Here is a 24897-nt window from a genome sequence, read left to right as displayed (position 1 = left end):
GGGTTTTAAATAGCACTAACTTGGCTGTGAAGCAAGAGAGTAATAGTATACACAATTATGGATTCCACTAGAAAGCTTGAATATTGTGGGTACAGTTGGAGGTATATTTAAAGAAGGGATACAGTGGGTTGTATGCAGGGGATACAGGTTAGAATGGGGAAGGGGGACACTGCCTGTAGCAGGGTGTGTCCACAGATTATCATTCTGGGAGATGTTCTTTGATGAGATGCATCTTCTGCCCTTTGCTGAATCGCTGGGCAGAGGGGGCAGTCTGATACCAGTTGGAATGTGGATCAGTGTTCTCTGGGTTTTGGGAGAGCGGGCTTTGCTTTCTGGTCTTTTCCCTTTACCGCTATCTTTTTTGCAAAAGAGTCAATCATACTGCCCATTATCTGGCATAGTTTCAGCTCATTAGGTCCTTTGGTGAAAAGAATGATTTGACACTGCCCATGCCCTAACACACAAACCTACATGTTTTTTCATTCCTTCATTTCAGATCCTAGTGAAAGCCCAGTAAAGATGTTCTGCAATGTCTTGCAATTTTTAGAACTCTAGCCCCTTGCTACATTACATTTTACCCACTTGAGTTAAGTAACCATGACTTTTTTGGCGGTGCTCAATCACACAGGTAAGTAAATTCACACAGAAACACATACTTTTTAAATAAGATCATACCTTGAGTAGAGAATCATCCCTTGATAAGTTACTTGTGACTTTAAGACCACTGTTTGTATTGTTTCCAGTAGGCATCCTGTGGAATTAAAGAAAGGACAATATGTAATTCAGAATTTACAGGGAGAGCATTCAGAATGCTTAGCTAGACTTTGTGTTGATTCCCTCCAAGGCAATGCACCACTGAATCAGATGTCATGGCACTGAGGTTTCAAAGCCGCAAGGTCAATGGTTTTATGGGGCCGAATCCCCATGATGCATGTTCATAAAACACAGGAACAGTTGCTCAGGGGCTCTTGTGACAAAGTCCCCTCTCCCCTTCCATTGCTGATGGATCGAGCCCAACCCTTCAGTTTAAAACCCCATGTTGTGTTGAATGATTAAGGTATCACTTGGACCCATTGGAGCTTTGATAGGATCAGCACAGGAGAGACTCCAGGTGACCAGCAATGATGAGGAAACAGGTTAATTGTCAGTCCTTGCATACAGGCACGACTTGCCATGGCAAATGAAAGACCTTGAAAGGCACATGTACAGGTCTTGGGAGGGTAGATGATATGATCATGTCCTGCAGAACCCCACCTGTCTTTCCATTGGACTGGGAGGATAGAGACAGTGGCTTCTACGACATCTGATTTGACCAATGATCACTCCAGGGAAAAAGAGCAGAGATGTTTGCTCCCTACTATGCAGTCTATTCTCTTGTTTAACTTTATAGCAGTGAGAACAAAGTAAAAATGATTATCAGACTATGACCCAAATAACCCATTTTTCTCCCTCCCCAATTTTCAGCTCCGCATAAACGGGAATCAACAGTGTAAAAGTCTTTCGAAAGACTTTACACTGTTGATTCCCATCACACCTCACTTTCCTGCATTTGTATTGCAGAGAGCAGGGGTTGAACGCAACTTGTCTCAGCTGCTCTGTTCCTCTCCCCCATACAAATACCTAAGCAAAAAACAGGCAGTCTCCATAGGTAGACATTGTAAATGCTTCCTGCCATGCGTACATGGCAGGCAGCGTTTATTCTATTGTCACGGTGTAGTGAAAAAGGGCAGGGCAAAAGGTGGCGTACAAGTCTGTATGCTGCCCTTTCCTCTAATCTTTTGCACTTTGCCATGCAAATGATGAAAATTTGGCAGCGGGGAGCTCTCTGGGTTAAGCTCTGATGTGTACGTAAATCTAGAGTGTAAACTAACATGTCATATTTCTTTTACAGCATCCAGAATGATACGTTTTATTATTAATTAATCTTTTATAACATGCATACAACCAGGGACTAAGCTCTCAGTGTGGACCTGATTTGAACCTAGGTTGCTCTACATTGTCTTGCTCCCAAGACAAACATGTTTCCCCTGAGCTATCCTCAAGGCCAATATGATATATTATTGAACAAATTACTTAAGAGTACGACAGCTTGTGGGAGAACTTCAACAGGCGTTTGCTTGCTTTTTGTCCTAACCCTTTACATAGGCAAGCAGCGGGGGCAGAGGACTTGAAACACTCAATGATCTGAAGGGTGGGCGTAAACTCTGGGGGTCCATGCATAAAAAGAAGTGAGCAATTATTGCAGCAGTCAGCATGAGCATGTCCTGTTAGCCAAATGGACTCTGCAAGTGGCACATTCCTCACACTGATTTCTTCTATTAAATAAACAAACCACCAACAAAGTGGCTTTTAGAGGCTCCAATGGTAGACAAGCGGAAGGAGACGCAGGCTGTCCACAACCAAGACCCAGGGTTGGAGGAAAATTAATTAGTAATGAAGGACAGTGGGAGTTGGAGGGACAACTAAGCATTCTTGTCAAACTGGAAATTATATTGTGCCTTCTATTGCTATGAATATATGTATATTGGCTTACGCCAGGCTGCTAACAAGCTACTTGTGAAGAAATTCGTGTTGCAAGGTCCTGACCCTAGAATCAATGTAAACCGCCATTTTAGGTTCTCTCTCCCTGTAAAGTCACCCTGTGAGTTAAAATGGTGGACAATGTCATTCAGAATAGAACACGGCCGTCATGTCCCCTGTGTACAGCTAAAATGTAACTTGCCTGGAGGCCACTTGTTAGGGTCATGAACTGAGACCTTGTCCTTTACTGACCCAGGGCTGGACTGCCCCGCCGGGACACCGGGACATTCCCCGTTAGCCCTCAGGACATAGGGCCTCTTTGGCACAGCGGAAGGATACAGAGGACCGCGTTGCGAGCTCCCAGCCAGCCTACGTGGTTCGCATTGAATTGGCTGCACATTTCCTTTCTTTCCCAGCAGGGCTGGGCTGACCTAACGCTGACCCGGCTCACGCGACGCCTGCATGATGAGGGGCACATGCCCTGCTTGCTGGCTGCAGCCGGTGATGGTACTCGTAGTCACACATTGCGCACGTGAAGCAGCAAGGCGGAAAAACGTGCACTGGCAGACAGCAGGCCTTCAGTGCTTTCCGATGAGTCACACTGGCGTTCAGGTGAGATTACAATGACAGAGTTTGGTGGTGGTCCGGTGTGAATAAGTGTATTTATTATACGTCGATTATCGACGTATAAATGCATTTTTCACACCGTTTACATTCACACGTTGGAATTGGTGTGGGCGGTTCCGGTGGGCAGGTGGTGGGGGTGGGTGAGGTCTACAGTTTACTGTTATGTTGGCTGGCTAGCTTGGGCTGGAGAGAGCAGCCAGGCTGCCCAAGCAGCTCTGACTCCGAGCTGCTCGCCTTAGACTGGCTGGCAGTGACAGTCCTGCTCCTCCCTCAGTGTTGAAGGCCGGGTGACCTAACAAACACTTTTGAGCATGGATATGGCACTTTGGTGAACCTCTTGTTAAAAGGTTTATTGGGTGCATTCAATATTTGGATGTAACCAGTAGATACGATAAGCTTTTCTATCTGGACATAAATGATTCGATTTCCGAAAGAAAAAAAATACCATAAGTGAAGCTAGAAGACACAATTTTCAAAAGCCCAAAAGTCCACAACTGAATCTACTAGAACCCATATGCAACTGTCGGAGTATTTTGGGTCTGGGTCTTTTATTATTATTTTGCGCACACATAGATATACATTTTACTTTGTTGAAAGAAAAGAAAACCTCATCTCCGGAATGTTGTTTTGAAATGTGCTTTTCTGTAACATTGATGAATCACAGAGCGCGCGTATTATAGTTAAGTAGGCAAACCAAGGGCCTGGTTCAGTATGATTTTTGAAAGAAAAACAGCGCCTGAAGCATAAACTGCTACTGGCCTAGGGATGTGAATTGTAGGGAGAGAGTGGGGGAGGGTGGAGACATACCAGAGACAGATATTTCTCTAGCTAATTCTGGGGAGCATAAAGGCCGGAGGTTCTGATGGTTTTCTGGTTTAAGTGCTACTGCTATATGTCTATGCTATGGCTCTCCTCGGACCGTGCCATGTTTTGTACATTGGCCCAAGGCGGCTGGTATGTCTTTGCATAGGTGTAAAAACACGGGGCGTGATTCACAAAGTCTTTGAAAATTAGATGCACCGATTGAAATTGAAAAACCTTTGTAAATCAGGCTCAGTGTTTTTAAAGTATTGTTTTCCAATATACTTTTCAAAACATTTTAAAAGGGGGGAATACATCGAGAGGAGAACATTCATTTGACGCTGTGCTTACACAAAGCCGGCCTCCTCCTCCTAATGAGACCCTGTTTGTGCCAACTAGGCAGATTCTTCTAGAAAGCAGGCATGTAGAGCTAGCACAAAAAAACAGGAGTGGTGATGGACGTTAACCTCAACCGGGGTTATGCCTCATAAGGATAGCACAGACAAAGCACTTTACTTAACAAACCAGAAAACCAACACTGAGGGCAGCGGCCCACCGGCAGGACCGTCGGCTCTGTCTGTGCATGCAGTGTCAGATTGGGGCATAAAATCCTGGGCACCAATGAAAAGGTGGCCCACAGTTGCAAATAGCTATTCATTCCTTTTGTGACAGACTGTTTGAGTAGTAACCAAGAGGGAGGTTTTTGATCAAATGTGATGCAAATTGTGCATTTTGAAGAATATTTATTCAGCAACACTGGTCAACACTACTAGCCGCATGGTGAAGTAACTCATCAAACTGGCCCACATGGGCCAAAAATGGGACCCACTTTTATCAAAATAGGAAGTTAGTAGGCAAGGGTCAAATGTGGCGGCACATTTTCTTTGATTTTTTTTTTTAGGAAACTAGTTACTATCCACAATAATTGTGCCTGTCCAATATAAACATGACCTCATACTGACTTCACACGTTTACCAAAATAACTGGCCCACATAAGCATTTTTTGTTTTTGGTTCGGGCATTGCCATAAAGACCAGTCCGAGCCTGCTCCTCGGTATGGAAAGCATGGCTGACCTATTGCTTACAAGTCGTACAATTCATGTGACCATACACCATGCCTGTTTGACTTCATGTGGCAATGCGTGCCAAGTAGGGTGATTGTGTGTCATTGTTTGTAGGTATGCCGTGCGTGTGCGTGTTTGTTGTGGCATACACATGCCAAGGGATGACTTCTCCCTCTGTCATATCCTGCAATGGAGCAACCCCCATATGTCTCAGAACAGTACTGTGCATCATTACATTCAGCACTGTTGCTAACTTTTAATATGGTGTCTAATATGTGACTGAACTTGAGCCACCCGGGCATGATGTACTATCAACAACAATGATGCGTCGTCTCCGCCTACTCACCACTGTGCTGGCTTAGACTGTCTTGTGGTTTTCCCAGTGATAACCATTTTGCAAAACAAAAAAGCACCTCCCTGAATGGCGGCTGTGAACAGGAATAACATGGGGTATTTATGGGCCGTTGTGAAAATATGTAATTGACTGATTCAAGGGTATACCAATGAGAAGCCACATGCTTAGTGGCAAACACCATCCGAGAAAGTTGGACAACTTTCATGATGGGGGCTTCACAGAGTCTCACAATGCATAAAGCATCTCTTCCCAAATAGCTCCTGTTGCAATATTTTCCTATGCTTATGGTGGGCGTGTAGTGCAACAATAAGCATCTGTCACCTTCATTGGAACTAAGATAGGCTTACAAATGTTGGAATGGTGTGCAATTTTGGTTTACCATCTGAATGGCCAGCCTCATCCATTTTGTGCACTTTTATATATGAACTCTAAGTATGTGTGGAAGAAGCCTTTCTGAGCGGTCGTGTGCTTCACATTGCACATGACATGTTTCATGAGTGGCACTTGCTCTATGTGCTGGTGTGCTGTTATTTGACAGGCTAATTATGTATTTTGGCATGCATCATGTTTTGACTGTGATTCTGGTGTGACTGTGCTGTGCCTCGTCAACGTGAATTCTGATTGGCTAATGTTGTGTGTTTCATTTGAATGGCTTGTGGTGTGTTGCGCAGGTAACTTTATGTTTAATTCTTGAAAGTTATTTCAGCTATAGCGTGTTTTCAGCAGAAAGTCTGGAATTGTACATTGACACAACAGTCAATGGGTTTATCGTGGGTCAGATGCCCTATATAAGGGGGTGAGGTGATGATCACCTGACCGGTGGATGGATGATGGGTGTAACAGTGCAACACACACTGGTTGGCGGAGGAGACTGTTGGTAGGACACACATCGTACATGACTCCCTATGGGTTGTATATTCACAGGGTACAATGTGCCATGGAGTTGGTTGCAGAGAAGCGAGGGAGGGTTATGAAATTTCGGTGTAGTTTGGTGTAGTTAGAAGGTGCTCCCTCTACTTTGAGGAGGTGGCGCTTCAGTGAAGATTTTATAGACTCTTTATTTACTGCATTTTGGGTGTGGAGCGGGAGGGTTTTGTGTGGTGCTGGGATAGAAGTGAGGGGGGCAGGGATAACGTGAAGCATTGGGAAATCTGGATATAAGAAATGAGTAATTGTACTATAGTGGAGGCTTGCAGGAGGTGAGTTGCAGCAGATTGTGTTCACACTTGCTGTTCTAGAGTACACAACAGCCCTGTTATAATAATTTAGTATTCTGAAGTATGCAAGTCCTGCTGCAACATGGTACTGCCATCTCAGCACATGGAAGTATTGCTCATCAGTGGCAATACTTGAACATTGAATATAGCAGTGCTAGTGAGCTGTGATGTTACTATTGCTTTCAGAGCATGGGAATCTTGCTAGCAAGTTCCAGTAGTGCCCCATTCAGAGTATGGCAGTCCTAGGGACAGGTGACAACACTTTCCCTTTTGGAGTACATCATCACTCCTGCTGACACTTGCCAGTAGTGGATTTGCAATGTATTGCAGTTATGCTTGACAATGTTGGTACTGTCTCTTTCAGAGTAAAGTTGCCCATCACAGCAGTGAAATTTCTGGCCCATTAATGTATATCAGCCCTCCTCGGGAGTTCCTGTACTTTCCCATTCCAAGTCGAATAATTTGCTGCCAAGTATGAGCCCTGGACATTTCAAAGCATAGTAGTTCTGCTGAAAGCGCCTCCACTTTTCTGTTCAAAGGGTCACAATCCTGCTGAAATGTATCTTTACTTCCCAGGTAAAATACTGCAGTGCCTCTGGGAAGTTCATGCATGTTTCCATCACAGCAGTCATGTTGTAGAAGGCCTGCATCTTTTGCTTTCAATGAATATGAATTCCCTTAAGAAGCGCCAATAATTCCCATTAAAGATAAAGTAGCCCTAAGTACCCATACTGTCCCAAGCAAAATGTAGCAGACTTTGTGCGACATGCCAGTACGTTCTGATAAAAGGATAGTTGCCTTGCAGACAAGTGCTTTTGTTGTTCATAAAGCAAACATATCATGGTCTGCAACCTTTGGCGCTCCAGATGTCTTGGACAACAAGGCCCATGATTCCTTATTTACTATAATCAGTAGGGGATGATGGGAGTTATAGTGCAACACATCTGGAGAGCCAAAGGTTGCAGACTGTAGTAATGCTGAGTAGCGCTTTGACACAGAATATAGAGTAGCTCTCCATAGAATTCCCATTGCCCCGTATATATAAATGAATTAATGGAAGTCCTAAAACCATGACAAAGCTTTAATCATGTCTTTTATTCAAGGGTTCAGCAGGGCCCCCTGCCCTGTCTATATTTCTTGATAATTGAAAATGATGTCTGAGTCCATTAAATAAAATAGACATCTTTTCCATGTGCCTAATGTGGGAAAAAAGGACATCACTTAGGGATTAGGAAGCCCAATTTAAGGCAGATATTTCATCCATATGAACACTCTGCTGAAGCACTTCCCCGTGCATCTTGTGCGCATCTGTGAGGAGAAATTGTGCTTCACGATACCGAATGCCCCTTACATCTAATGGTCACTATTACATAATCCACATTGGGCCAGTCTTTGCACCTCACATATGATTAAAACACACTTTAAATGCACTCTTTTTGACTAATTATATCCAACATTTACTTGGGGGATACTTCGAATACCCTCATAGAATGGTTGGGCTCACGCGCTGTGCTCGCTCCTTTGGCAAAATATGGGGCCACTTTGGAAAACATTTTCCAGGGCCACTTTTGGTTCCCAGTGCAGCACTGTGCTGACCTGTGTGTAATGGATTACCTGTGTCAACGAAACTGATCTATGAACATATATTAACTTCAATGTCGTTTGAATAACTGAATGGGAATGCCTGTTTAACTACAAACTATGTCCTAAGGCTTAATGTCAAACCTAGAGAATACACTGTTGCCATTTTGACTTGTTGATGTGTAAACCAAAGATGAACTAGATACATATAGACGAACAAATTAGAAGCGAACCTGGCACAAACCCTAGATCAGTAATGTATTTATGGAATAGTTAACCTGCAGTAGGGCTAGACAGCAGGCTGAAAATTGTATAAAAGCCTGACTGTTTCAATGAATATTCTCACTCACTGAGCACACCGAACCACGCTGGAGATCGCTGTGTTGTACTGAGGGCCGATAGCTATCTGATTTGTCTTTGACTTTTTGTAAGTGTTTAGCATAAAATAAAGACCATTGTATGTTCCTTTGTAACCTGTGTTTGGTGTATTTCCTTTTTGGGCTACCCAGCCTCATATTATTTCTTTGTTTTCACAGTTGGCGCCCTGAACAGGGACCCTCAAGATTGATGCCAGATTGTTGAAGGTTGACGCACGCTATCGGACCGGGATCGGACGGTGTGACATAAGGGGCCCCACTGAACGAGACGCGACACCTCAGCAGCGCTGCACGACCCGATCCTTGGACGATAAGCGTGTGGTCTGAGATGGCATCTTGACGAGGGTCCATTTCTTGAGGCGGGCAGATTTGCCGAAATCACCAAACACAAGGTAAAATTCGTTAGGTAAGTTCTTTGAAATCCGATCGGACCTCCTTAGGTTTGGTCCGGTGAGTCGTGACCCGATTCTTAATTTAATCCTGACAATTTGAATTTGGCGCATTGTATCTGCAGACACAATTATTGACCAGGTAACACCAAGAATTTGAGATATGCCTGGGAAATTGTCTACCTGCTTTAGGGCATTATTCCGCAGCAATAGACAATCTTTGGAATTTAGCCATCCGGCACCACAGGAGGGGTTGCCAGCATGGACTATGTACTGTAAGTATGGCATTGGAAGTATAGTATTTAATGATATTTGGCACAGAAAAACCAGACATGCCTCCGAACTTCAGTGGCCAACCAATGGGAGTTTTGAGATCCCTCGTATTGAATATTTGGAGTCAGACTTGTTAAAGAAAAAGGCTAGACCTGCAGCATTTGATGTTTTGCAGAATTGGAAAAGAGAAGCGTTGCAACAGCTTAAAAGTAGGGAAAAACATGCACGCCGTCATAAAACGAACGCTGAAAAAGCGTTGTTATATGATCAGGACAAACAGTCTGAGGCGACTAAAAATATGGATAGGGCTTTCTCACTCGGTATTCAGAAAATCTATCCTTCTAAAGATCTTCATGTTTCTGATGAGTTTATTGACAAATTGCTAAATGAACGAAGGCCTGGTGCCTCTGCACCAACTCCGTATGTTCCTCTTCCCGCTGCTGTACCTCTTCCTGCTGTTATTCCTGCTCTTCCTGCTCAACCTGTTGTTCCTATTGCTCCGGTTGTTGTTCCTCCACCTGCTCCTCTGCCTCTTCCCATTGCACCGGTAATAGTACCTCCATTGAATTTGCCTGCACCCCCCACTCCCAAGTAGTCCTGTACCGCTTGTAGTTGTTGAGGATGCGAGGTCGAGGGTTGTTATTCGTAATACTGTTCCTACAGAAAAGAAACAGGATTTGTTTGCATGGGCTAAGCATTGTATAGAGAGGGATGATCAATCTAATATTTTTGCCACACTTTCTAAAATGGATAATTTTCCTGAGAAAAATGTTTTCATTGAAGGTTTTGGGATTCATTTGTGTGTAATGTGGGGAAGATTAAATAATGTAGATCTCCCACAAGGGTTAAGAGATTTAAACACTTTAGCATTTTCAAGAGACACTGTGGAGAAAGTAAATGAGCATGTTGAGAGGATATTTGAGTATAGAAAGGAGTTGGAAAGGTTACAGAATGAGGATGACGAAGGGGAAAGTATGTATGTACAGAAACGGTTTCTTCCGTGTCGTAAATCGATATCTGAGGAAACGCAAATTTGTAAGAAAGACACGATTAGATGGATTTCAGACATATTGATAACTCCAGTTGAGGTATATGACACATACAGTCAATATATGCTAGAAATGCAGAGGAAAGTGATACAGGTAATGGAAGAGTACCTGCAGGATGAGTGTGTAAAAAGGAAGATTAGTTGCCCCACAGAGTTATTGAGCATTTATAAGAGAGCTTTTTCACTTGACACTTCTTCGACTGCTTTAGCGCTGGACTTGGCTTTGTTGCTTAGTAAGCGTTCGGAGATGCCTACATCTCAGTTGCCTATGAGAGAGGTTCCTCCGACATTTGTCCTGAAGGTTGAGATTGCGGCTGATCCTACACATAATATAGTGGCTGTGAACATCCCTGCACATTATGTATCACAGTTTGTTCACGTCCCGTTTTCAGGGCAGGAAGTGAACACCATTAGACAGTCTATTCCTAACATTAGGAAAAATCCGACAGGGTTCTATAAAGAGATAGAGCCTGTTTTGCAGTCCTCAGTGTTCACCGTACGTGACATTGATTTGTTGTTTCCTGTACTCCTGCCCGTAGATTTGTGGAAACAGGTTAGAACCATAGACAACGTACCTGGGTTGGGAGATACGTGGGCTAACATAACTAGGCTTGACAGAGAAAGGCCAGCTGGAGAGAGACCGCCTCAGGTGATACTAACTTTCCCTGACAGAATCATTGCTAAATTAAAAACCATAATTCCCGAAAAGAGAATTATTTGGGACAAGCTTACGGCCTGTTTCCAAGGAAAGTCTGAGGATGCTACCGAGTTCTTTAATCGGTTCGAACAAGTATTCTCGGATTTCAGTGAACAAGACTTAGGCACAGAGTCTGGGAAAAGGTTAATTGTGGACAAATTTGTACGTGGATTGCTGCCTCACATCCAGTCGCAAATTATGTCTTCCGAGAGCGCTTGGCAGGCGAAGTCTCAATCAGAAGTACTGCACATTGCTCAGTACTACAAGAACCGTGTCAATAATGAAAAAGAGAAGAGAAAAGGTGATTTAAAGACTAAAGTATTGTTACAACAAATTGTTAGAGGCCCCAGAGGGGGTAGTTCGCAGATTAGAGGTCAGTATGTTCCACAAGGGAATGTGCCCTTGGGTCCTGTGAACATTAATCAGTGTACCTATTGTTGCCAGGAGGGTCATTGGCGTGCACAATGCCCCGTCCTTCGACAGAGGTCGAATAACACATTTGGAAATATGGGCAGACGATCCAGAGGTCGCCCGGGTGTAGGGGGCCCTGGTAGAGGTCAGTTTTCACAGGATCCCCAGCAACCTTTTTCACAGGACAATCAGACTTTGAGTGTGGATACTAGAAACATATTTGATCCTCCTTCTGCTGCATATCTATCTGAGGAGCTTCCTTTCGATGATATTTTGTTTCTTTAGGATTGCCCGAAGCAGGGTTTGGAACCTACACCTATTCCCATTAATCAGAAAGGTCCCTATGTTGAAATGGTAGTGGGAAATAGGAAACATCAGTTTTTGATAGACACTGGAGCACAGAAGTGTTCCATTGATCATTCTCGGGTTCCAAACATTTCACTGTCAGGGCAAACCAACGTTTCTGTAGGGTTTTCTGGCACACCAGTTGTCTGTCCGGTTTCTTCGCCGGTACCTATCTCTTTGGGTCCCTTTATGGACCACTGTCCATTTATTTTGACTTCGAATTGTGGAGAGAATTTGTTGGGGTTAAATCTGTTGAAGGAATTAAATGCGGTAATTCATTGTTCTTCTGATGGAGTGCGTTTGACGATTTCACCACAGCAACTTTCTGTCTCTCAATTCTTGACTAGACCTTTGCCGCCTGAATTCAGTTATGTACCAGAGTGTTTGTGGGCAGTTGACGACAACGATGTCAGTGTTTTACAGATTGAGCCTGTTAAGATAGTCTTGAAACATGGAATTAAGCTGCCGCGCATTCCACAGTATAAGATTTCAGTTGAGAGTGAGCAAGCCTTGAAATGCATTGTTTCCGATTTTGTGCATCGTGGGGTGATTGAGGAGATTGCAGGTAGTTTGTGCAATAGTCCGATTTTACCCGTGTACAAGAAAGGCGATAATGCAATTCCATTCCGTTTTATAATTGATTTGCGTGCCATTAATAAAGTCGTTGCTCCGCAATTTCCAATTGTGCCTGATGTGACAACAATATTAACTATGATTCCAGCTACAGCTACTTACTTTAGTGTTCTGGACCTGAAGAATGCTTTTTTCAGTATTCCTATACACAAGGACAGTAGATACTTGTTCGTGTTCACCTTAGGGGGACGCTCGGTCACAGTTACTCGTGCACCTCAAGGTTATACTGAGAGTCCTAGTATTTATAGTAGGGCTTTGAAAGAACAGCTTGATACCCTTGAATTGCCCCAAATACACAGAAGGAAGTTAGAGCCTTGGTAGGTATGGCTTCTTACTGTAGGTTATGGATCCTAAACTTCTCACTAGTGATAAGACCGATGTTGGCCTTGACAAAGAAGGGCATGTCTTCGCCATTGCCATGGAACACGGAACACCAACAATCATTTGAGTTGCTCAAGACTGCATTATGCTCGGCACCAGTTTTGGGCACACCAAATTACGAAAAGGCCTTTGTGTTGTTTGTCCATGAATGTGATAGATGTGCTTTGGCTGTATTAACGCAGGAACATGGAGGGAAGAATAGGCCATGCGGTTACTTTTCTTCCGCCCTTGATCCTGTAGCATGCGCTTTGCCAAGATGTTTGCGAGCTGTCGCTGCTGCTGCGTCTGTAAAGCAGAGTGTGGGAATGGTCCTAGGCCATGATCTAACCCTGATGGTGCCTCACTCTGTAGATGTTCTACTGAACAAAACCCAAACGCAAAACACCTCACTGCCGCACGGTTGACGAGATATGAATTGATCTTGTTTGCTCCTCACATTTAAATTAAGAGGTGTAGTGTTCTTAATCCGGCTGAACTCCTACCTTTCCCGCAAAATACTGCTTGCGGTGACGAAGAGTCACATGACTGTCTGTATGCTACCGAACAAGAAACAAAGGGTAGAATTGATCTAAAGGACACTCCTTTGGATAATGCACAAGGGGAGCTGTTTTGTGATGGCTCCTGCTTCAAACTTCCGGATGGTACATCCACAGCTACTTATGCAATCACTACATTGAGCACGGTTGTGGAGACCAAGAGAATTATGCATAACTACGCGCAGGCCAAAGAGATTATAGCATTGACCCGAGCTTGTGAACTTTCCGAAGGGCTTACAGTGAATATATATACCGATAGTCAGTATGCCTTTGGGGTGGTTCACAACTTTGGGAGACTTTGGTCAGAGAGAGGGTTTTTAACTTTGCATGGCACCAAGATTCAACATGGCTCCCTGATAGTACAACTGCTCTCAGCGCTTGCGCTCCCTACTCAGTTAGCGGTCATGAAATGTGCAGCACATCGAAAGATTGTAGATGATATTGGAAAAGGGAATGGTTTCGCTGATCAGATAGCTAGACAAACTGCCACTGATCTCTTCACGGAGATGTATGCTTCAAGGGAGGCTGTAGATGCCTATGCAATGGATGAGGGTGTTGGGTCTATATGGGATATCCAAGCTGATGCTACATTGGAAGAGTCTAAGAGGTGGGCTGAAGGCTTGGGGAAACTTGATGATGATGGGTGTTGGGTGGATACGGTCGAAGGGAAATGGCTGCTACCTGACGCCTATGTCATGATGATGGTCGTCATGGCACACGGCCTTACACATTGTTTGTGCCCAGCAGGTTACGAAAATGTTAGATAAAGTTTGGCCAAATGTCAAGATTTCAGAAATTGCCCAGCGCTATGTCCAGAACTGCATGATTTGCCTACAACACAATGTGGGAAAGGGGACATCAACTCCAAGGGGAAGGTTTGGGCCCCCCTCTGTCCCATTTGAATTCATCCACTTTTATTTTATTGAAATGGAATGGTGTAGCAATTTAAAATACGTCCTTGTGGTCGTTTGTGCCTTTAGTAAATGGGTCGAGGCTTTCCCTGTCAAAGATGCTACAGCCATGACCACTGCGAAAACCATGTTAAAAGAGTACTTCCCGCGGTTCGGTTTGCCGAGAGTTATCTGGTCGGGCAATGGTCCACATTTTATTGCTGCTGTAATTCTACAGATATGCGCGGCATTGCAAATTGACAAACGATTCCATTTGGCCAGACATGCTCAGAGCGCCGGATTAGTGGAAAGACACAATGGTATCATCAAGAACAAGCTCGCTAAGACGTGTGCCGGCACCAAACTAAAATGGCCGGACGCCTTACCGATCGTGTTATTTTCCATGCGTACAACCCCTCAAACTAAGACTGGGCTCTCTCCATTTGAGGTGGTAATGGGGAGCCATGTCAATATCTGGAATCTTCCTGAATGCAAAGCTTTGAAGAATGTCGAAAATGTATTACTTTCAGATTATTGTAGCCAGTTGACTAAAAACATGTATTTGATTTATCATCAGGTACGAGAAGCTATACCTGTGCGATACGAGGGCCCGGGCCACAGCATACGGCCTGGGGATTGGGTGCTTGTAAAGGCTTTTGAGCGATCCACTTGCCTTGCACCCCACTGGAAGGGCCTGTTCCAAGTCCTGCTGGTCACCCAGACTGCAACGCGGGTAGCAGGCCGACGTCAGTGGATACACGCGTTGCATCTGAAGAAACTTCCTCACCCAGTGCCATACGTTACAGAAGAAACAGAACCCCTCGCTAACGCTGCAACCAACGATCCCAAAGCAGTAAAAAGCGCCAAGAGTGTGTCGGAGAATCTCTCTGAGGCCGTGAGGCTTGGGGAAGCCGCCATTTTGTCTCCACACTCTCCAAAAGTTTTGCTTCCAGAAATCGTTGCTTCAGGATCTGCATCTGTATTTGCTCCTGATACGTTGCTTCCAACGGGAAGTGACGACACATTGTTTCCGGATCAATCAGTACCAGGAACAGCAAAGTACAATCTGCGTCCAAGAAAATAGACATACGGCACGGTTTTGCTGTGCATCTGATAGACTTACGGCACAGTTCGGCTGTGCATTCAGAGAAGGAAAAGAGTCATCGAGGGCTTGCTTTCTGCCCAAATTTGAGAAAAGGGGATTCTGTTGGCTAGGGTTGTGAAAGGACTAAGAAGTCGCGCGACCGGGGGGTCACCAGCAACGAACATTGGGGTTTCCATCTGAAGACTACAATGCCTGCTACCACCACCGCTCGTATTGGACTTGTAAATGATCGGGTGACCAGCCGGGACAATGAAAGAATGCCTGGGCCCCGAAAACGTATTGCTGTGTTTTTATGATAATATTTGGTTTTATAATAGTCACTGTCTTAGGCCTTTGGTACTTTGAAGAAACTTATCCTTTATTGTCTTTCTTGCCGACTCAAAATTGCTTCTATAAGGCCTTCTGATAGATTGTCTCGTCCTTTCTAGTCTTTGATTTCCTTTAAAATTGCTCCGATAGGCAATAAGGACGCCATGCCTCCTTCCTACACTGTTAACCATAGCCCCAATTCAGTTTCTTTCTGCATACAGAGGAATGGCACTCGGTCAATGAGGGATTTTAAAGGTTATGCCAACGTTGCAAATTTGACTGGGGAAGACAGACCTTTGTATGTAGGCGAACCTGTCTATTTACTTTGCGGTAATGTAGCATTTCCATGGTCACCCAGGGATTGGCAGGGAACTTGTTATCTAGGAATCCTATTACCGGGGGTGTTCATAGCAAGTACTGTAGAAGTTTCAAATGCTCGTCCACGGCGGGACGAGAATGATGACACTCCGGCACAGGTTTTGGGAGATGTAGCGAAATCATTCCATCCATTCTTTGGGCAGATAGCGAATTCCGAAGACATCAGGAGACTAGTGAGAGTACTGGAGAGAACCATCAACCGGACCACATATATATTCTATAACATGACATTAGAGCAGAAGGCGATCAGATTAGTAGCACTTCAGAACCGAATGGCATTAGATGTCGTTCTGGCTGAACATGGTGGAGTATGTAAATTAGTGGGGTCCGCTTGTTGTGTTTTCATACCAGATTCCTCCCCAACTATCTTCAAGGCAATACAGAATCTGCACGTCCTTAGTTCAGAAGTGCATGTTCCAGAGGGAAACTGAGATCTTAGCGCTTGGTTCTGGGACTTCTTGTGATCTTGGGGTTGGAAAGTGCTTTGAGTCTTGCTGATCATTTTGGGAGTTCTGTTGTTCCTTTGTTGTTGTATCCAATGTCTACCTAGTATATGTTCGATGCTAGGGGGATGCTGCGCTCAGGTGATAGGTGCGATAGGACATAAACTGTATGCCCCGGATAAAACCGCCAAAGAAAATGTACTGAAAGAGATTTTAATAAACGATCTGATGGCAATAAATATTTCTGACATTGATTCAGGGTGTATGGATGATGATGCATGGAGTTATTTGCAAGGAGATCAGAAGTAGTTTAGCACTTGGCATAGGCCAAAAGGAGGGTTTGTCAAACTGGAAATTATATCGTACCTTCTATTGCCATGAATATATGTATAATGGCCTACGCCAAGCTGCTAACAAGCTACTTGTGAAGAAATTCGTGTTGCAAGGTCCTGACCCTAGAATCAATGTAAACTGCCATTTTAGGTTCTCTCTCCCTGTAAAGTCACCCTGTGAGTTAAAATGGTGGACGATGTCATTCAGAATAGAACACGGCCGTCATGACCCCTGTGTACAGCTAATATGTAACTTGCCTGCAGGCCACTTGTTAGGGTCATGAACTGAGACCTTGTCCTTTGCTAACCTGTGTGTAATGGATTACCTGTGCCAACGAAACTGATCTATGAACATATATTAACTGCAATGTCATTTGAATAACTGAATGGGAACGCCTATTTAACTACATTGTATAAACTATGTCCTAAGGCTTAATGTTAAACCTAGAGAATACACTGTTGCCATTTTGACTTGTTGATGTGTAAACCAAAGACGAACCAGATATATATAGACGAACAAATTAGAAGCGAACCTGGCACGAACCCTAGATTAGTAATATATTTATGGAATAGTTAACCCGCAGTAGGGCTAGAGAGCAGACTGAAAATCATATAAAAGCCTGACTGTTTCAATGAATATTACCACTCACTAAGCACACCGAACCACGCTGGAGTTCGCTGTGTTGTACAGGGGGCTGATAGCTATCTGATTTGTCTTTGACTTTTTGTAACTGTTTAACATAAAATAAAGAGCATTGTATGTTCCTTTGTAACCTGTGTTTGGTGTATTTCCTTTTTGGGCTACCCAGCTTCATATTATTTCTTTGTTTTCACATTCTGTCGATAAGTCCATTGACAAAGACATGACTAAATCATGTGCCTCAACTAAGAGTGCTCTGTCGCAGGATTACATAGCGGCCAAGAGGGCCAGGCTGAATGACACATGAACTCATTACCTCCAATCACTGGTGGAGCTTTTCCATTTCTGATTTTTCTACTGACAATAGTTCAGGTCTGGACATTCAGGATCCTGTTTTGATCTGCAATATCCCATTTCTAAACACACCTTTGACTGGCAGCCAGGTGGTTAATATGGACTATGCTTTATTCAATCCTGATCGGATGGCCCATCCAAACAAAATTGAATGAAGACCACTTGGGCATGTAGAGACTTTTGCATATGATGTTATTGGGAATAAACTGGATCCCTCAGCCAGGAAAATAATAGAATGAGACTTGAGTGCCCTTCCACTGTGATGCAGGAAACTCTCTGGTGACTCCAGTGGTCAATCCAAAAATTATTAAGTATGGAAGGGATGTGTTAAAAGGTATAGACAAGGCAGAGGCATGGGGTCCAGGAACGAATGCTTAATAGTGCAAGTCTACTAGTGTGTATATTTGATGCAGCCAAAGAGGCCCAGAAGACTCAAGATTCTCTACATCCCGAGTTGATTAGTGCATAGCCAGAAAGGGCCTTAGGGGTTGAGGGTGATGCAGACTCATCAATTATACAAGAACAACGTAAGGGTTTCCTGATGCAGACTGATCCAAAGTTGAGCAGTTGGCTGGGTCTTGTAGCACTGGCTGAACACAGAAGGTAGATTTTGGTGATGTCATGGAAAAGGACGTCGGGAAATCTATGTCCACATTTGCCTCTTTGGAGAAAGCACAGGTCTGTCTGAGTAAGATATGTTCCAATGGAGTCTTTACAAAGGATGTTAGCAATAGGGGCATGTGTCTGGCCGTGTTTAGATTTGCTGCAGTCAAGGGAACTATGTCCACTATGACATCAGAAAAAACGTGTTACATATAAATCCAAGCCTGCCTTGTTTCCTTGTACCTGAGTATGCAAAAGACGATGACATGGTAGAAGGTTAGGGAGTATAAACTCCTTTATTGGGGAGAATTCACTCTGGGTTACCAGTGGAGAATCGCATTTGTCACTTTGTGGAAAAGTTGAAACAGATCTTAGGATCCCTGGATTCTACAGACGGTGCAAGTGGTCCAGAGAAAGTTCATATCTTCTACAATGAGCTTGGGATCCCCAGGACATTTGTTTTATCAAGCGCAAGTGAGACTTGAGGTTTGAGGTCGAATCCTGAAGGCGATTGTGGGATATATTCCCGGATCGAGACTACCTGCCATCAAATCCAATGTGCAGGCAGTTTGGCTCACCCTATCATTGAGAATAGGAAGAAGTATTCCTGCTCACGGTCCTGACGAAGGTTGCGTTATTTAAACGGACAGCATTGTTTTTGAGTCCGTGAAGGCAACCGAAACAGGTGTAGACTACAAAAATCTGTGGGAACATCTACATACAGATTGTGTTACCTGATAAACGAAATAGGGAACCAGACTTTGTGAAATATTAGAACATGTCTATTGGTGACTAATATAGACGGTCACATTTTTTATGCAGTGTGGTGCATATATTTAGGAAAGAATGAGAGTGAATGAATAAATGGTAGTGAATAGGGTTGTGTGAGCAAAACAATTATTGATGACTTTTGCTTATTAATGATATAATGTATTATTGCGATTTGGGTTAAAGAAATTGATTTTTATATTGATTGATTTTTATGAAAATGTATAATAAATATTTGCGAAACTATTGTGAAAGAACGGTTTATCAATATAATGAAAATGATAAACTAAATGTAAAGGGTCATCCCTCGTGCTCTGTTCCATGTTACTGTTTTACTTTGCCTCAGGGACCAGGGTGTAGAAGCAGGCATTACCCTTATTCTTTTGATTGTCTGAAAGAAAGACAAAGGGTTTTGCCCGGTCTTCAAATTCAGGTATCTCAATCAACGTATGTGCTATCACTGCCTCACGATTGTGACGATTTTACTGTTACAAAAAGGTTTTGAGACCAGGCAATTGGTTGTTTGCCTGGACATCAAGGATGCCAAATCTACGGTACCAATACCACCCCAGATAAGGCTGTTTATTTACTATATACTACAAAGTATTTTGATTGTCTTTTTTGCCATTTGCGCTATCATTGGAAGACTGGTGCTTTACAAAGAATCTACACCTATCGTGGGTCATCACAGGTACCAGGGTATTGAGCTTCTTGTTTATCTGGATGATATATCGCATTTGTCCCAATGTTGCCAGGAGACTTGCAAGAAGGCGCAGGAGATGGTTGTCATATTACAGGAGTTAGGATTTGTAATACATAAACGGAATAGTCATTAATAACACCACAGCAGTGAGTACAGTTCCTAGGGTCAATTGCCAACTGCCAGAACTCTACTTTGTAACTTCTAGTGCCCAAAGTGGCACTGATAAAGAAATAATTCAGGATCAGTAGGGAGGGTATCTCTGCAGCAGGTGGCCAGGTTATCCATCTGGCGGCCTCTATCCAGGTCATTGTGTGATCCTTTATATTACAGAGCCCTCCGGCACTTCAAGATTCTCCATCTTTATAGAGGCACCGATTGTTGCAACGTGGTCCTGCTTTCAGAAGAGGTCAGAGGCAAGCGGCTATGGTCACTGTGGCACATGGAAGCATGAAACAGAAGGTCAATCTTCGGTTCCACCCCCGATCTACTCATAGAGTGAGATGTGAGTCTGTTAGGTCAGTGGTCGAAGGCAGCGGGAGCGGTCCGGACCGGTGCTCCTCTACTTTTTTAAATTACCTTTTACAGCTCCTATAATTTTATTTTTTTAAAGAAACTGTTCTGGAATGGTTTCGTTTTCAAATAAAAGTGTAGGAAGAAGTTGAAACGTGCCTTTCAGTACACTGCACTGAACGTTCCCTTAAACAGCAAGTGCAAGTGTTTGGTGGTGTGTATTGTGTGTGGGAGGGGACGTGATGATGGGGTTTGTGGGGAGTGGGTGCAGGCCAGCAGGGAACATAGTTCCACTACTTCTTTTCGTACATTTCGACCACTGTGTTAGGTTGAGCATAAGACATGATTCTATTTGGTCTTGAGGGAGGTGGTCTCCCCAGGAGACTCGTCTGCATATAAAATTGTTTAGAGGTTCTTGCAGGTTAATTTGCAATTCTGAAACTCCTCATGAATTGCAAGTTCAGGTTTCCTGCCTGAAGGACAACGCCTCAGTTGTATGATACAACAACACGTTAGTGGGAACAAGGTCACGAATGTAATTGACCTGTATAAGAGTTTGGGGGATTTTTGCCTTCCTAAGCACAATATGGTTCAGGCAGAATTTCTTTCGGGGGGGGGGGGGCTAACAAGATGGTGTCAGATTACTTTTTCCGACATTTAATAGAGTCTGACAAATGACAACTACAAGAGGTTTTTCTAGTGGTACAAAACAAATGGGGACCATTTCAGGTGGAGCTGTTTAACACCCACTTGAACAGGTTTACAGTTGGCATCTTGACTCAGGCACACTGGAAAAAAGTGCATTTCTTCATAGATGGGACAGAAGTGTCATGTACGTTTTTACCCCATTCTAGATGATGGACAGGACTATGTTACAGGCCAAGATGCAGAAAAGCTGAGTGAGAGTCACCCCCTTTCGTCCAACCCAGCTGTAGGGTCTCACCAGCCTCTATCTGGCCATAGATAGTCCCTTTGTTGTGGCCAACTTTTTGATTTTGGTGAAATTGCCGAAACCATTGCACAGTCAGAGAGATAGAAGGAGAGTTGGGAAGCAGAATACTTGATTGTCATGGCAACCGATAATGCTTGGGGGATGAAAATGTACAAAATGTACTACTTTTCTGTGTTCTACAGCCATATGAACCAAAGAGGGTTTGTAAAACATGATGTGGTCCAATTGGCAGTTGGATGATAGGTCGAGCCTCCATCGATGTTCCCCAGTGCTAGGCCTGCTGTTTTCCCCAGCCAGACCTCTCCAATGCCAAACATGGTCTGTCTGGGTACCTGTCATTTATGTAAACATTTTAGATAGTATCCCAGTAATAAATGCCTTCAGGTGACCCAAGATGCGCACAGGTTGCACGGAGGGTGCGGCGCAGGGGTCTGGGGTAGATCAGCCCCCTTGCACTACTGACCTGGCGAGGTTCAGGCGTAGGGACATTTTTTCACCTTGTGACTCCATCTGTGTTCTTTCTGCCTCTGTTATGTGGTTGACTTTGGCATTGAGCTTCCCATAGATATTTGAGTAATGACAGAGAGGGCCCAGGTTCCGTGCCTCGGGTGCATTACTTCCTGGTAAGTTTCATTTTCTGTGTTTTGGTTTAGGCCTCGCAGCTTTACTTGCCGCCCCCCCTCCCTCTTTGACCAGCTCCCGTCTGACACCATAGTCAGTTCTGAGGGGTTTTCCAGCCCCTCACTCCCGCCTTTCGGTCCATGCCCGCTTTCTCCGGCCCCTCCTCTGACTTGCGTGTCTCTGGTTCAACACCCGACGCCTCCGTGGCCTTGGTCTCTTCTGGAATAGAGTGGTGGGGCATCTCTAATTTGTTTGTTAAGCACTCGCTGCCCGCTGGGTCCTGGACGCCTGTATCGCTTCTGCAGTAAGGTCATGAAACAATCAAGCAGAGCATATTATGATTGGTTGGTTATTTATAGCGGGCTTAATACCCAGAGGTTTCTAAGCGCGGACACGGGATTGAACCTGTGGTGCTCCGTGTCGCGTTTTGCCCATATGTATTCCGGTGTTAATAGTTCTATGAGGAAAGGACTTTTCTTCGCATTGAAGGGCCATGCAGTCCGGGTTGTTAAATTGTGCAGGAGTGGTTGAGGGCACATGCACTTTAGCAGCGCCGATTTTCTGTAAGGCCAGTTTGTCTGAATGCCGAGCTTTACTGATGTTACACATGATGAGGGTGTTGTGTTTGGCTCCAGATGGAGTTAGAGTGCTTTCATTTAAAAGATTTAGGGCCCGGTTTATAGAAAAGCCAATACAAGTCGAAAATTACTCCTGCGCGTAACACCACTTTTGGCGTACCTGCATGCAAAGGCATGTTATGCGTGTTCCGCCTAATCATGGAATTTGAACCACAAAGTAACCCTAGGTGCAAGAAGTGGCTGGAACGCCAACGACATGCCACCACGCAAAGCAGATCTAGCCACATATATCAACCTTTTACGCAGTCCACATCCCTGCCATCAAGCACCCTGTCACCACTGCAGCCCATCCCCCGCAATGAAGGCAGCACCCGGATGACACTGCGTACGGTCCGCGCAACCCGATAAAATGTATTCCATGTCTTGTAACTCAAGTCGGCCCGCGGTAAATCTGCGCGCAAACCCCCATAAATGACGGCTGCACCCCACTAATCTGCGTACGTGCACCTCTAACTTCAATTGGCACCTCACCTGCATGCCTGGCACCCCTACATTCCTGAATGTACCTTACCTTTGCACATTGTTTCCTATGCGATTGAGACTTTGCAGGTCCTTTCATGTGGCAGTAGGATCCTGAGCTTTTAATGCTTTCTCACCCGAGGTGAAGTTGCATCGTCAGATACATGAATATCCTTGTGTTTGTGCATTGTTGGGTGCATTGTTGGGTATGCGATTCCTTTGCGTAGTCCATCCCTCAACATGCCCACGTAAATCTTTGTTCTTCCTCATTCTGCGTAGGGAATGGGGAATATGTGAGGAGGAGCTGGCTGCATGTGAGGGCGATCTGGCTGCGACATCTGTTACCCCAGTGATCGCTAGGGTTGATTCGGCTGATCTGGCTGGCTAGGCGGGTGTCCCCTTCCTCCCTCACTGCTTCATGTGCGTCCCTCTCGAAGCTGTATGCTCGGTCGCAGAGGGTGGCTGTTCCACTATAGACGAAGTAACGGTCTCCTGTGTCTCCTGAGTAGCTGCGTTCCATTGCTAGAACCTCCAAACAAGTTTCAAGGCAATGGGTATTATGCATGTTCCGCCCCTTATTTATTTACTTGCGTAGGCCAAGTCTCGCGCAGGGCACCCGACTGCATGCAAAGACATGATGGACCTTTACAAAGCCCCACCACAAGGTCCCAGAAATGCACGCAAAGTCCGTTCCATGAATCGACAAAAGGAGTTTTGAGTGCTGAAAATTGTGCACAGTCACTTTTCAGTGTGCAAAGAATTCTGTAAATCAGGCCCTTAACCTTCAGCATTTAAGCTGAAGTGATGAGGGCTGGAGGGGCTCCCTGTAAAATATCTTTGTCAGCAAGGTAAGTAGGCTTTTAGGAGCTAATTTGGGGGATTTTTTGTTGTGAATTACAATGGCGGGTGCTGGCGAGGCATGCTCGCAGTTCATTTCAATTGAACAATCCTCTCATTAGAACAGGGTTTCCGTGGCTCAGTGTTGCTTTCTACTTAGATTCTTCATCCCGTTTATTGGTTCCTTCAGGAATGTTGCAGTAATGGTCCTTTTGACTTCTCTGCCAGGATTGGAGTCATTAGCCCACTTTGCCTGGGCCCTGCGCTACAGCTGCCAAAGGGTGCCCACCTGTAAGGAGTTGGGATACCTAGGAGCACAATCGATCACCGTTTGCATGTTGTTGTAGAGACAGTGCAAAGTACAGGTGAAGAGCATGTAACCAAGGACGGCTGAAGCAGGGTCTGAAAGGAGAAGGACATGCTTGCTCGGAGGGTTCATGAAAGAGCACCTGTTGTGAAATAAAAAGTAACATTAGAGTGGCATCTGAAAAGTCATTGTGGAATTGTGTGAACGGCAGGCTACTTAATGAAATAAAGCACTTGTATTGTCTGTTATTTATTTATTTTTTGGATAATTTTTCTTTTGTTCTTTTTTTTTCCTTTTTCGCTTTTTATCCTATTCATTTTGTATAATGTATGTTATCACTTTTTCTACTTTTTGTGAAAAGTCACATTTTGACTGATACACAACAACAACAAAAAATGTTTCTGTCACCTTATCTCGAAAAGAAATTGCAGGTGGGATAATGCATTAATCTTATGCGTTGGCGTTGCTCAAATTGGGAAATCGATAGGGGGAAAATGCATTACTTGGTTTTAATGTTTGAGGAGTTGATGGGTCATAGTGTTGATTCTATTCATGACGAAATACGTTTTCAATCCGTGAGTGGGCAATGTTTCATTTTGACTATGATACCAGTTTTATCTCGGGGGGGGGGGGGGGAGTGCAGAACATGTATTCATTGTACCTGTGCCCGCTTTTCCTGAAAGTCGACAGAGTCGACGAAACATGCATCGCATTATTGCAATGCTTCCTGTGTTGATCTGGGTGCAGGCACAGCTAATTGGTGATTGTTGTAACGTGCTTTTCCCCTCCTGTC

General features: G+C 44.3%; 1 long non-coding RNA gene across 1 annotated transcript in view; it reads right to left on the bottom strand.

The window, feature by feature from the left end:
- The window catches only part of LOC138566446 (uncharacterized), a 44533-nt gene that overhangs the window by 7417 nt on the left and 12219 nt on the right, over positions 1-24897 (bottom strand). Inside the window, exon 2 of the long non-coding RNA XR_011301937.1 lies at positions 676-751. This is a non-coding gene — a long non-coding RNA (uncharacterized lncRNA). The remainder of the gene's footprint in view (positions 1-675; positions 752-24897) is intronic.

The sequence above is a fragment of the Ambystoma mexicanum genome, chromosome 2p (genome assembly GCF_040938575.1).
Source record: "Ambystoma mexicanum isolate Mex_15411 chromosome 2p, UKY_AmexF1_1, whole genome shotgun sequence".
In the NCBI taxonomy this organism is placed as follows: Eukaryota; Metazoa; Chordata; class Amphibia; order Caudata; family Ambystomatidae; genus Ambystoma; species Ambystoma mexicanum.
This window is presented reverse-complemented; position numbering and strand designations above follow the sequence as displayed.